The 11176-nt window shown below is 55.5% G+C and overlaps 1 protein-coding gene and 1 long non-coding RNA gene across 7 annotated transcripts in view; both read right to left on the bottom strand.

The window, feature by feature from the left end:
• The window catches only part of PHRF1 (PHD and ring finger domains 1), a 38269-nt gene extending 35195 nt beyond the window's left edge, over positions 1–3074 (bottom strand). For 4 of the 5 annotated variants that reach the window (XM_072863684.1, XM_072863685.1, XM_072863682.1 and 1 more), the window contains exon 1: positions 2937–3074. The gene's annotated coding sequence lies outside the window, so the exon portion shown is untranslated. Of the gene's footprint in view, positions 1–2379; positions 2399–2936 lie in introns of those variants that run through there. The other variant, XM_072863683.1, reaches the window with a different exon arrangement.
• Positions 3075–4289: 1215 nt separating this feature from the next.
• Positions 4290–8465, bottom strand: LOC140653372 (uncharacterized). 2 transcript variants are annotated; one of them, XR_012043102.1, is made up of 3 exons: positions 8104–8465; positions 6250–6387; positions 4290–5345 (listed from the first exon to the last, which is right to left on the bottom strand). It is a non-coding gene; the product is annotated as an uncharacterized lncRNA (long non-coding RNA). The 2 variants fall into 2 exon arrangements; XR_012043103.1 differs by having other exon boundaries at positions 4290–5076; positions 5219–6387.
• Between the last annotated feature and the right edge of the window lie 2711 nt (positions 8466–11176).

Raw genomic sequence — 11176 nt, forward strand, 5'->3', positions numbered from 1 at the left:
AGGTTGCACACTAGGTCTGCTAAAGGCAGACACCGTACTCCTCCTTAACATCCTCCTGTTTTCAAATTCTCAATTACAAGAACCTTTATTTTAATAAAACATTAAACCGCAAAAGCGGTGAGTGTGTGGCAGGTGTTCAATCACTTTATATGCACTAGTGCTTTTCCCCAGCCTCAGGTTCCTGTCACAAAGGCACAGCCTCGCCAGGGCCAAGTTGGGTTTGCACCGAGCACTGCATGCCTACCACAGCACGGGCTCTGCTGCAGTATAAATCGTAAGCCCAGGCTTTGCTATTAAGACAGATTACATTTTTACATAGAGCTGCCTTAAGTCATTTTAATTGTACAATCAAATGGCAATTACAAATACTTTCTTCAAGCCGTATTAGCAACAGGGTTTTCTGTTGACTTTAAGAACAGAGAAGATTGTTTCCTCCAGAACAAGTGTTTATCAAACAAGCACTTCAGTAAACATTTAGTTTTTTTTGAACTAAGATTCTTATGCATTACCACAAATCAGTATTTTAATGTACTTTGAGTATGTTCCAGCTAGAAGGCAAGTGCAGGTTTCTAACCATCAGAGGAGCCACGGTCTGCAAAACACACTCAAGCTCCATCTCATTCTGACACGAAGCCACCGGAGCCACCTAAAACAGCAAGTGACTATTCCAGTCATATGCACCTTCCTTTCTAGCACCAACTGATTTCCTCCATTGCCAACTTCTTACAGTAGTTTCTAGCTTTTAGAAACAGAAGAGCTACTAGACAAGGCATTTATTTTAATCTGCTTGGGTAACACTCAGGATTATACACAGGCAAAGAAAACAAGTCAGCTGGATTTTCTCACAGGGTGGTTTTGAATACTGATCTAATTTCATGGGCAATTATTGAGCAGTCATGTTCCAAAGAGCACTTATAACTAAATTTAAGTCTACTAAATATCCAAACACATGAGCTTTCAGTTCTCGTTGGCACATCTGCTTTATTTGTTGGTGGGGGGGGTTTTGTTGGGTTTTTTTCTTTTCTTTTCTTCCCGAATGAACCAAACAATTCAGTTCCCTCTGGAAAAAAACAACATCACACATCAGAAAGCATTTGGTTTGCTTTCCAATTTCATATGCTACATTGAAAGAAAATAAAGTAAGACTTGTAAAAATCATGGTTGTACCCAGTTGGAAAACATCTGGATATGGTGTGACCAGTATCTGCCACCACCACATTCCAAATGTAAAAGTAAGAACTAGGCAGGAAGAGTATTCAGATTAATGAGAGACTCCTACAGCCTAGAGCTGCACAGTGCCAGTCTAGAATGCACAGGGAGCTTTAAAAAAAGTCCTCTAAATCTAAATTTAGATCCAACTTTCCCCTGTTTAAGTTATAAAAAGATTAACTCTTAAATACCACTATCAGAACTGCCCATGCAATGATTTAAATAATGGAAGCGCCTAAGACCCTAACAGATAAGGCACAAAAAATTAATCCTGGGGTAGGTAAGGAAGCGCTTATCTTTCCCCCATCCTAGCCCTGCCCTAAACTTAGCCATCCTAAATTCCAGGACCAAAACTGTCCACCAAAGCTTCCCCAGGAGCTGACACTGCACTCTTCAGGGAGTTTGTAATACAAACAAAGCAACGCATAAGCTTTGCAAAGGCACTTTTGAAGTGCGGCATCTTACCCAGAGGAGCAGCTGGGTGTTTTGTACCTCTGTATTCAAAGCACCAGCCAAGCTCTATGCAATTCCCAGCCTGCAATTCCCTGAAGCCACTGGCTCTGTTTCCAGCTGTGAATCAAACACTATCCAACACTGCACATCCTCCTTTCTTAACATGCTTCTTTTCTTAGGAAGAGTCACCCTTACTGGTAAGTTCCCTTCCAGCATCAGTCTTTCACACCATTCCCATCTTTAACTACAGCTTTCCCTGCTGTTTATGGGCATGGCTGGAAAAACAAACAAACAAACAAAACACTCCTGCACTTTTATGCCCTTTTTTTTGTGCACAGCCATAAGAAAAGGTACCAAGACCTACTGACCTTCAAGAAAGGAAATAACACAGTGAACACCTCTGCAACACATCAGCAATGCATCCACGCAACAACCAGCAGGAAAACCAGGAACTAAAACTAGAAAAAGCACACCCACCCCGCTGTTATTGAACATGGGGTGCCCAATGAAGAACACCAGTTACACAGTTTAAAAAACTGTCAGTAAGCACAGGTCCCTCAAGGCAAAATTTTTAAACCTAAACATGCTCTTGCAATAAGCTAACATGAGTTAAAAAACTGCTTGCATGAAAACCTCAGTTCTACTTGTTAGCCGAGAGGCCCACTGACTTCCTTGTAGAAGGCTGACATAGCTTGTAACTTCTTCAAATGCACTCACGCGTGCGCCACAAGCGTCGGGAGGGGGCTGAGGGAGGGACGCCAGAAACAGTTCTATTTAGTAAGTCTTATTTGCGGCAGCAAAGGAAGCTGCCTGCTCCATCGCTCCGGATCGCTCCCCAGTACCGGGCCGCCGCCACGCAGGTGCTCCCCACGCAGAGAGACGCCGTCGCCGCCTGCTCGGCCACGTTATACCCCGCGGGACCGCTTCCACGAGAAACGCGGCTCCGGACAGCGCGGAAAACACCCGCGGGAGGCGGCCGGGCCGGGGCGGCCCCCCCGCAGCGGCGCCGCTCAGCTGCACCCTTCCGACAGCCGCCAGGCAGCTACCGCCAACGAGCACTCAAAGAATGATTCAATAAATAAGTACGTTCATAGGAACAAAATTAAATAAATATAAACAATCCTGAGCGCGGCGGGGCAGTTCCCCTCCGGAGCGGGCAGCCCGCCGCGGCGGCGGACGGCCGCGCCGCGCAACTCTGGCCCGCGGCCCACCGCCGCCCCGCCGGCCCCGCCGCCGCCGGCCCCGCCGCCCAAGCAGGCCCCGGTAGCACTCACGCGAGGAGAAGGCGCTGGCGCTCACATAACCGGGTCGGCGTAACGGGTTGCACGGCCGGAAGCCCCCTTGCCCCGGAAGTGTTGCGGGAACACTTCCGGGTCACGGCGGTGCCGGCGCCAGCGGGTGCGGCTGCGGGACTGAACCACTGCGCGCGTGTGCGGCAGGGAGGGGTGGGAAGTAGCGAGGCGACGGGGCGAACCATTCGGGGGAGCGGGGAGAACGGCCGCAGGACTGACCTATTGGAGGAGGGGTGCGCCGGGCTGTACCGCCGCGGAAGGGCGGGGCCGGAGCGCCCTGAAAGGAGGGAGTTCAGCGCCCGCGGGCAGCGCCGGGCCGGGACTGCGGGCGCGGGCCCCCGCCCCGGCGACTCCTGGTTGCCCCAGAGAAGCAGGGCTGGCAGGGGCGTCCCCCCGGCATCCGCAGGGGGCTCCCTGTCCCTTCGGCCGGTGTCCCCAAGCTTTGCGGGGGGCCGCAAAGGCCACCGAGCCCTGCGGGTGTCGAGGCTGCGAGGCCTGCGGGGGGCTGGCAGGGGCTGGGCCCGCGTGGCTGCCTCCGCCCCGCCCGGGCGGCCGGTCTCCGGGAGATAGGTCTGCAGCCTCAGAGAGCTCGGCCCCGTCAGCCCGCGCGGGCAGGCGGCGGTGCTGGGCGGTGGCCCGGCGGGCTGGCGGCCGGACTGCCGTCGTCCCCACAAGAGCCGTAGGGAAGGTCGGCGGGCGGGGCTTTCTCAGCTCCCGGCGGCGGCGGCGCAACAGGGCCGGCTGGGGCCGGCGCACGCTGCTGTCCCAGGAGGAAAGCGTGCCGTCTGTGAGGACACGGATCAATTTTAAATACCTCTTTAAGGCGACCCAGGTCGTGGCTAATTGTTTTTCCCTCTAACTACGCGTGGCTGATCCCAACCCAAATGTTCCCGTTCCTCTGGGTGATGGCGCGCACGTAGAGGAGGAAGGGTTGTTATCCCCCTCTCGCACTGTTTCATCAGCTGTGGTTTCTGCCCAAGCCTCGGCTGTCCGCTGGGAAGGGGAGCGCAGCCCTGCCTCGGCTCGCAGGCGGACGTGACCCAGAGCGAACGCGCGTGTGCTCGCAGACACAGGGGTCATTGTGAGGAATCGGGCGGGGGGCCGGGGGCAGAAAACGAGGTCCTTTTCCTGAAAACACAGGGCGGAGCAAAACTTGCGCCAGCCGTGCTGTTGCGTGCCTGCTCGGGGCTTCAGGAGAGGGGCGAAGGGGGATGGGTGGGGTTGAAAACCCTGGTAAAAGCGCAGCCAGTAAACGCAGAGCGCCTCGCGTTTGAAAAGACAAGATCTGCGCTGTTAAGGGGCAACTTTTTAATTGCACATTAATTGGTACGGCGGCCCCCGGGGGTAGGATGTGGGCATGTTCTCCCTTTTGGCTTCCTCCCCGAACCGGCGGGCACAGTCCCCGCAGCACAACGGCACGAGTGCTGCGCCAAGGCGGGCAAAGGAGGGCCGGCGGGCAGCCCGCAGCGCTCTCTCACCATCAGCGGACGCGGTTCCCTGTCACCGCACACGTTGCGGCTCTGGCAGCGCCGCACCGCCGCGGGGACTAAAAGCCAGCTGGGAACAAAGGGAAGAGCTGCAGGGCTGGGATAAGCAGGGGCTCTCCGCGGGACAGCACCAGCTGTGTCAGCAGGAAATTTCATCCTGCTGACAGGAGATTAAGGGCTGAGCCACGAGCTCGTTCGGGAGCAGAGGCTGAGGGCATCAGGGCACCCACCAGCGTTGCTGCAAAGCCCCCAGGCCCGACCACCGCCAGGGCAATGGCAGACCGCCGTCTGAGCCCGGGGGGTCTCGCCGTTCGGTTAAAGACACAGAAGATGGCACCTCCAGAGCGAGCGCCCCTGGCGCCCTTCACTCGGGCTGCAGGCGAGCGCTTCGCCCTCAGCAGCACCGCCGCCCGCCCGCTGTGCCGTTCGGCTGGCGCCTCTCCAGCCCCGCTCCGCGCTGGATGGTTTAATACGGCGCCCAGGGAGGTCCGAGCAACGTGCAGGGCTCGACTGTGCAGGCAGCCAGCTGTGCGAGAACCGCTTCAAAACACGCTCCTTCCCTGTGCACTTACAGTCAGGGGAAGAAGGTTTGTTGGTTTTTTTCCTTAAATAAAACCTGAAATGTAAGGCACCGCCTGGAAGAAGAGACGAGGGACTTGGCGGAGCACAGCAGACGATGGCACGTGTGCCCCGTGGAGCAGTCCGGCAGAAGCAGCAATGCCGGGCCGCAGGGAGGTGTCGGGGCAGTACGCAGCCACGTTACTCTGCACAAAATACCTGTTTTTGAACAAAGCGAGTATTTTCCACAGCCGTGCCTCGCTTTTTGTGTTGGCGCACCCCGGAGGGCGCAGGGACTGGCGTGCTCCACGTCCGATTTTGCTCCAATCTAGACATGAGACCTGTGCTGGGGAAGCGTAAAATATGTGACTTTTTCCCTACAGCTGCTGAGTGAAAACAAAAAAACCCACATAGCACGCACATAAAATGACAACAGAGGCTATCATTGTGCAGGCTGTCATTCAGAAGAGAGGCTGTCCCCTGTGTCCCCCTCCCCGCTGGCAACGGGAGAGCAGAGCCATAGATGACTGGTAAGCACTCCAGCAAAACACATAGGGAAATCCTTTCGGTGGGGAATCGCCACCAGCTATCAGGGAGCCCATGCTGGGTTTTGCTTCCAAATCTTTCACCACACCTTGCAGGAAGAGCACCAGATTGCAAAACACCCATCAGAGCCCATGACAGCTGATGCCAAGGAAGTTTTCACAAGGGATGCAGAGCTCGTTTCTTTTGCTAGGCAGCGTGCATTATCAATGCAGCAGGGATGTGGTGTCTGGTCGCCGTTTGGTCAGCGGCCACGTTCACACCCAAAGTGTGTTTTCCTGAACATCAGCAGTACGGATAAAGCGGGAGTCCCACCAAACATGCCTGCTCCCCCAGACACCCTCTGGTTTCTGGCCTGTTTGAGGAAGGCATGTGGCTTCAGGCAGATGGGAGCCAGCCTGCCGGCTTGATGCGTGACTCTCTGTGTGTCTCCAAACAAGGCTCTTCCCCTCTGCGGGACAGTGCTACACCCATCCATAAAGCACTATATTTGGTGCTTAGCAAATCCTCATTGAGGCGCCCTAAAATTTTCAGCGTTTCAAACATTTGCTTGGCTGCCAGCTTGTAGGTTGATGGGCGAGAGCGAGCTCTTCCAATATGAAGGTGTGCACTGTTACACTGAGAACATCCAGAAGGCCTTCAACTGCCTGTCCTTTTTTGAGGGAAAAGAAGTTACTGGAAGACCTCCAGGACATCTGGGCCCTTACCCTTCGAGGCTTCCACCACCGCCCCGGGGCACCGTGAGGCCTTCCAGGCTGAGGGACCCCCTGCAGCACCCTTTGGTGTGAGGAACCGTCTCCAGCCCCCGGCACACGAGGGGCACGTGGGTTTTCCACACGCCCAACCTGTCAGGGAACAACGGAAAAAAATACAAAAAAGAATTAATGTGACAATGTAAAATTGAACACAACAAGTGAAAGGCAGCAGCCGAGGGGGGAAGACGGCCGGCGGCACCCCGCGTTCCTGCCCGCGGCGCTCGCGGTGGCGGTTGGGCGGCGCGCGCCGCCAACGGCCCCCGCGCGCGGCCACAAGCCCCCACCCCCTACCCGCACCGCCTACGTGCGCCCCGACACTGCCCTGATGGCACGGCCCCAGCGGACCGTACCATGGGCCGGGCTGCGGCGGGGGCGGGAAGGGGACGGAGGAGAAGGGGCGAGAGAAGGGTGGGGGCAACGGGGCTCCCGGGGGGAAGGGCTCCCCGCGGGCGGCGGCGGGTAGGGGGTTCCGCTACTGGCCGCCGGCGTGAGGCGAAGCGGCGAGGGCGGGGAGGGGGTCGGCGGGGCGGGGTGAGCGGGAGGCGGTTCAACAGGTACAAATGGTTCCTCCCCGCAGCAGCGACGTGCAGAAGCGAACGCGCCGCGCCCGCCGCTGTCACTGATGGGGGGGTGGGGGGGGGGCGCACACTCCGCCCTGTCCCGCCCCGCCGCCGCTGCCAGTGGGGGGTGCAGGCGACCCCATTGGGCGCTAGGGCGAGGGGGCGGGGCCGGCGGGCGGGCGGGCGGCGTCGCTATTGGCGGGCGCGGCGGGGTGGGTGGGGCGGGGAGCCGCGGCGCGCGGCGTGGGCCGGGCCGGGGCAGAGCGAGAAGTTGGCGGCGGCGGCGGGAGCGCAGGTGAGCAGCGGCCGTGACGGGAAGAGAGCCCCCCGCCCTGGGAACGGCGGGGCGCCGCCGACCCTGGGCCGGCACGAGGGAGCCTGTCCCGGGGGTGGGTGCGCGGAGCTGCAGCCCTCCGTGCCGGGGCGCGCCGCGGAGCCCGGGCACGGCGCGAACCCCCCCTCCCCTGCCCCATCCTTCACGCTGCCCGGTGTCTCCTGTGCTGCAGGTGGGCCCCGCCGCCCCTCGTCACCCTCCAGGAGCAGGTGAGCCACTGACTAACGCACATTGTGCTCTCGGCGACTCCACTGTGCGTGTGACAGCGGCTAACCTGCTCCTCGGACATCGCTGTGTGGCTGCCTCGCCTCCACGGACCCACGCCTCGACGCCACGATGCCCGCGTCCCCTCCCTGCCACCCAGGTGAAGGGCTCCGGCGTGCAAAGGGGTCGCCCCCCCATCCAATGCCACTGTCCTGCCTCCAGTGGCTTCCCATCCTTCGCCCAGCGGACCCCGGACGTGCAGTCAGTAGCACCCTGCAATTAGCCACGCTGCACGGTGGAGCGTGAAAAGACTTAACACTTCTTGCAACGGGGCTCAGTGTGTCCAGCGGGAAATGAGGGGAGTGGGCCGTGGTGGTGCGTGGGTGCAAAGAGTTGGTGGTAAAGTTGCACAGGAGGGATGGTGTGCCCCCCTCTCTCCTCCCCTGCTCTTCTCCAAAGTAAATAAGTGCTAGTGGACTCCGTATCAAGTTAAAGAGACGCTTCACCCCAGCTGGTGACGTCTTGATACCCAGTCAGTGACTAACTGAACTGCTATTGCCAAGGGTGTGTTAATAGAAGAAACCGTGCCTGGTATTGCCCTGGATGAGTCACCTTTAAAGAGAGACTCTCTGGTCTGTTAAACAAAAAGCAGAAACGAGCCTCGCTTTCCTTTTTTGTTGCTGTTTTGTTTCCCATCCTGCCCCTCACCTTTGCTCACTGCTTTCCGCTTCTTGCGCCAGGGCTCTATTGGCCCCCCAGCCCTGGCTGGGCACTGGCAGAGCTGCCTTGTGTGATTGTGCTGTGATGTCACACAGGGGACTCTGACTTCATGGCCCTGAGGAGCAGGAAGGCGGGCCAGGCAGGGACTCCTCCAGCCGCCCAGGGTGGCTGTCCTTAGAAGTGGAGGAAGTGACGAAGCAGATTGCTTCTCCTGCAAAGTTCTCTCTTGCGATTTTTGGGCCGGTGCAGAAGCTGGGTAGTTGAAAAGTGTCTTTCTTGAAGCACAGCGCAGCTTTATCAGCAGCTTAAGCTCATAATAACCAGCTAGGATTCACCGCAGCCTGCCGAGATTGCTTGAAGGGGCTCAGTTATTCTTGCTCTTGCTTGTGCTCCTCATGTGTAGCCCTGGACTGTTGTAAAGGCTTGATTCAAAGGAAGCGGCAGTGCTTTGGTCAGTAAGTAGCTAATTGCATGGAAGGCAGAGCAACATCCTCTGCATGGATACAGTCTCTCATGGAGAAATTTTGCCTGTCCCCATGTCTCCGTTCTGCGCTCATTTGTCGTTTCTCCTCTGGGTCCAGAGGAGTATCTGCTCTTCTGCAAGAAAAATCAGCTCCCTCTGTGCCCTGTGCAGACTGGGTGAGTCTGGGGTGCTCAAACATGCTGGAAAGAGAGGAAAAATGCCCGAATTTATCAAAGCTGCTTTCATGATTGTTCAGAAGCCAAATGGGCCTTTTTGATGGGGGGGGGACAGACAGGGGGACACACACGACAAGTTCACAGCTTTCTCAGCCCCAGAAGACTTTCCTCCTCCCTAGCTGCACCTACAGCATCTTCCCACTGCTGATCCTGAGCAGGCGGTGTAGCCACGTGGAAAGCAGGGAGAGGGGGAAACCTGGTGCAAAATACACCTGTGTATGAGTGTGTCTGCAAGCTGAAACTAAAGCCCCAAAGTCCCCTACCACCCCATTTCATAGGTGACTATGCGTGTAACAAACCTGTATCTGAAAATGAAGGCACTCTGTTTCTCTTTGAAGCAATAGCCCTGCATTTGGGACTGTGCTGCCTGATGACTAACTCCTGGAGATGCCACTGGCAGAAGCAGCTCCACGGGTCACCTGGCAAGACTTGTCCCAGTTCCCGTGAGCAGCACTGTGGTATGAGTGCTTCTGACTTCCTGCTACCTATGGAACTATCCTGTTCAGCTCCAGTAAGCAAAGGCAAGGGGTTGAAGTTTGTTTGCTTTTGCCTTTTTTTTTTGTGTCTCTCTCCAGTAAGCGGGAGGGTGGGAGCATACAGCTCAATTCCTGTTTTTAACATTCTTGTGGCATGATTCAAAACTAACCTGCTGTGCTGTCACCTGAAGTCTTCAATAAATAGTGGAAAACCAGTGTTTGGGTGCTTATTACTGTAATCCAGGGCACCACACCAGCTGAAGAGGAAGGCTATGCCTTCTCAGTGACATGTCTGATGTGCATTGCATGCCCTGTGCCCCCCATCTCTTATTTTGCCTCTGTAGCCGCTGAAGGTGGCTTGAAAAGGGGAGTAGAAGGGTGCAACCTGGTTGTCCCTCAAGCAGAAACCCCAGCATCGGTGCCTTCACCCCTGCCCTAGCCCAAGAACCCCAGAGTGCTCCCAAGTGATGAGAAAATACACCAGGGCTAAGATGCCCCTTAATTTCATGTTTTCCAGTAGCTAATAAACAGACTCGTAAGGTGATACTTAGCCTGGTAACAAGAGTAGTCGGGTGCTAAAAGCTCTCACTCAGAACTGATGCTGTAAGATTTTTGGGGAGAGGCAGGGGTGTGCCTTACAGGAGGGGAAGATGCTGAATGTCAGGCCCGTTAAGCTGAAGGGACTCCTCAAAGGTTTTGTTCTCGTTTCAGCGCTTCACAGAGGGAAGTGAGCAGGCCTAATGCTTCAAACACCACGCTAGGAAGCGCCTATTGTGTTCTGTCTATGATGTGTGCCAGTGGCAGGTCCTATGTGGTGAGCCTCACTGAAGGAGCAAGCTGGCCTGTGAGGAAAGAAGGAGTACATAAATTGTTTAAGAGGAAGTCAGTTAAATGCAAGCAGGGACTTATATAATACATCCTAAAAAAAAAAAATTTCTGCTGGCAGGAGGTTCTGTTGGGAGAGAACTTGCTCACCCATAAACAAAATTTACCAGCCTCCTCTAGTGCTTTATGTTGGGGTGTTTGGTGGTGTTTGTTTGTTTGTTTTTCCCAGGGCAAGGTAGAGTGCACTCAGTCTTTACCCTCAGAGAGAGAATGGAAAATCATCATAGGGAGAGCAGACAAACAATGTTCCCTGCATGGACATGCATGCCACTTCAAATATTTTCTCTTCTCCATCTGCAGTGAACTACCCTTGTAGGAGCTGTGCACCCAGGAGCAAGCAGCACAGCATCTGTACACCACTTGGGAAGCAAAACCAACAGGCATGTTCTCCTCCAGTCATTCACACCTTTACTTATGTAACTGGTGCTGAAGCATGTACTTTAAAAGCTGCTTGCCAAATCCAGGGGCTGGGAGGCAGCACAAATGCTTCTATCACTCTAGATGAAATTTGGGGGAGGGGGGGAGACCCAAACACTGAGGAACTCAGACAAATCCATGACTGTGAATTGGGGGTGTTTCAAGTGTCGGCAGCTGTGCTGCCCTGGAGAAACCATACTGGCCTGAGGCAGTGCTGGTGCCCTGACCACCATTTGCAGAGGATGCCTGGCCTAACAAGCTGACACGCTCCAGGGTAGATGGGTGAGGAACTGGGAGCCATTTTTATTATGCAATATGGAGAAAAAAAAAAAAACCAAACCACAAATCAGGTAGCACAGAGGGAAGAGCCCCAGGGAGGCTGGAGGTGGCTGAATTACTCTCCTGAATAGTGCCTTGTACTGACAGAGCCTGCAGGTAACTTGCAGATTTATTTTATTTAAAAAAAAAAAATAATGCTGGGACTGTTTGCCAGTGATAAACAAGTATATCCTCTGCTTCGTGATTTTTGGGTGGCACTGGAGCTGGTGATGAGAAGCATCCAAGGAGGGAGAAGCCCTGAAGCC

This window comes from Ciconia boyciana, chromosome 6 (genome assembly GCF_034638445.1).
Source record: "Ciconia boyciana chromosome 6, ASM3463844v1, whole genome shotgun sequence".
NCBI lineage: Eukaryota > Metazoa > Chordata > Aves > Ciconiiformes > Ciconiidae > Ciconia > Ciconia boyciana.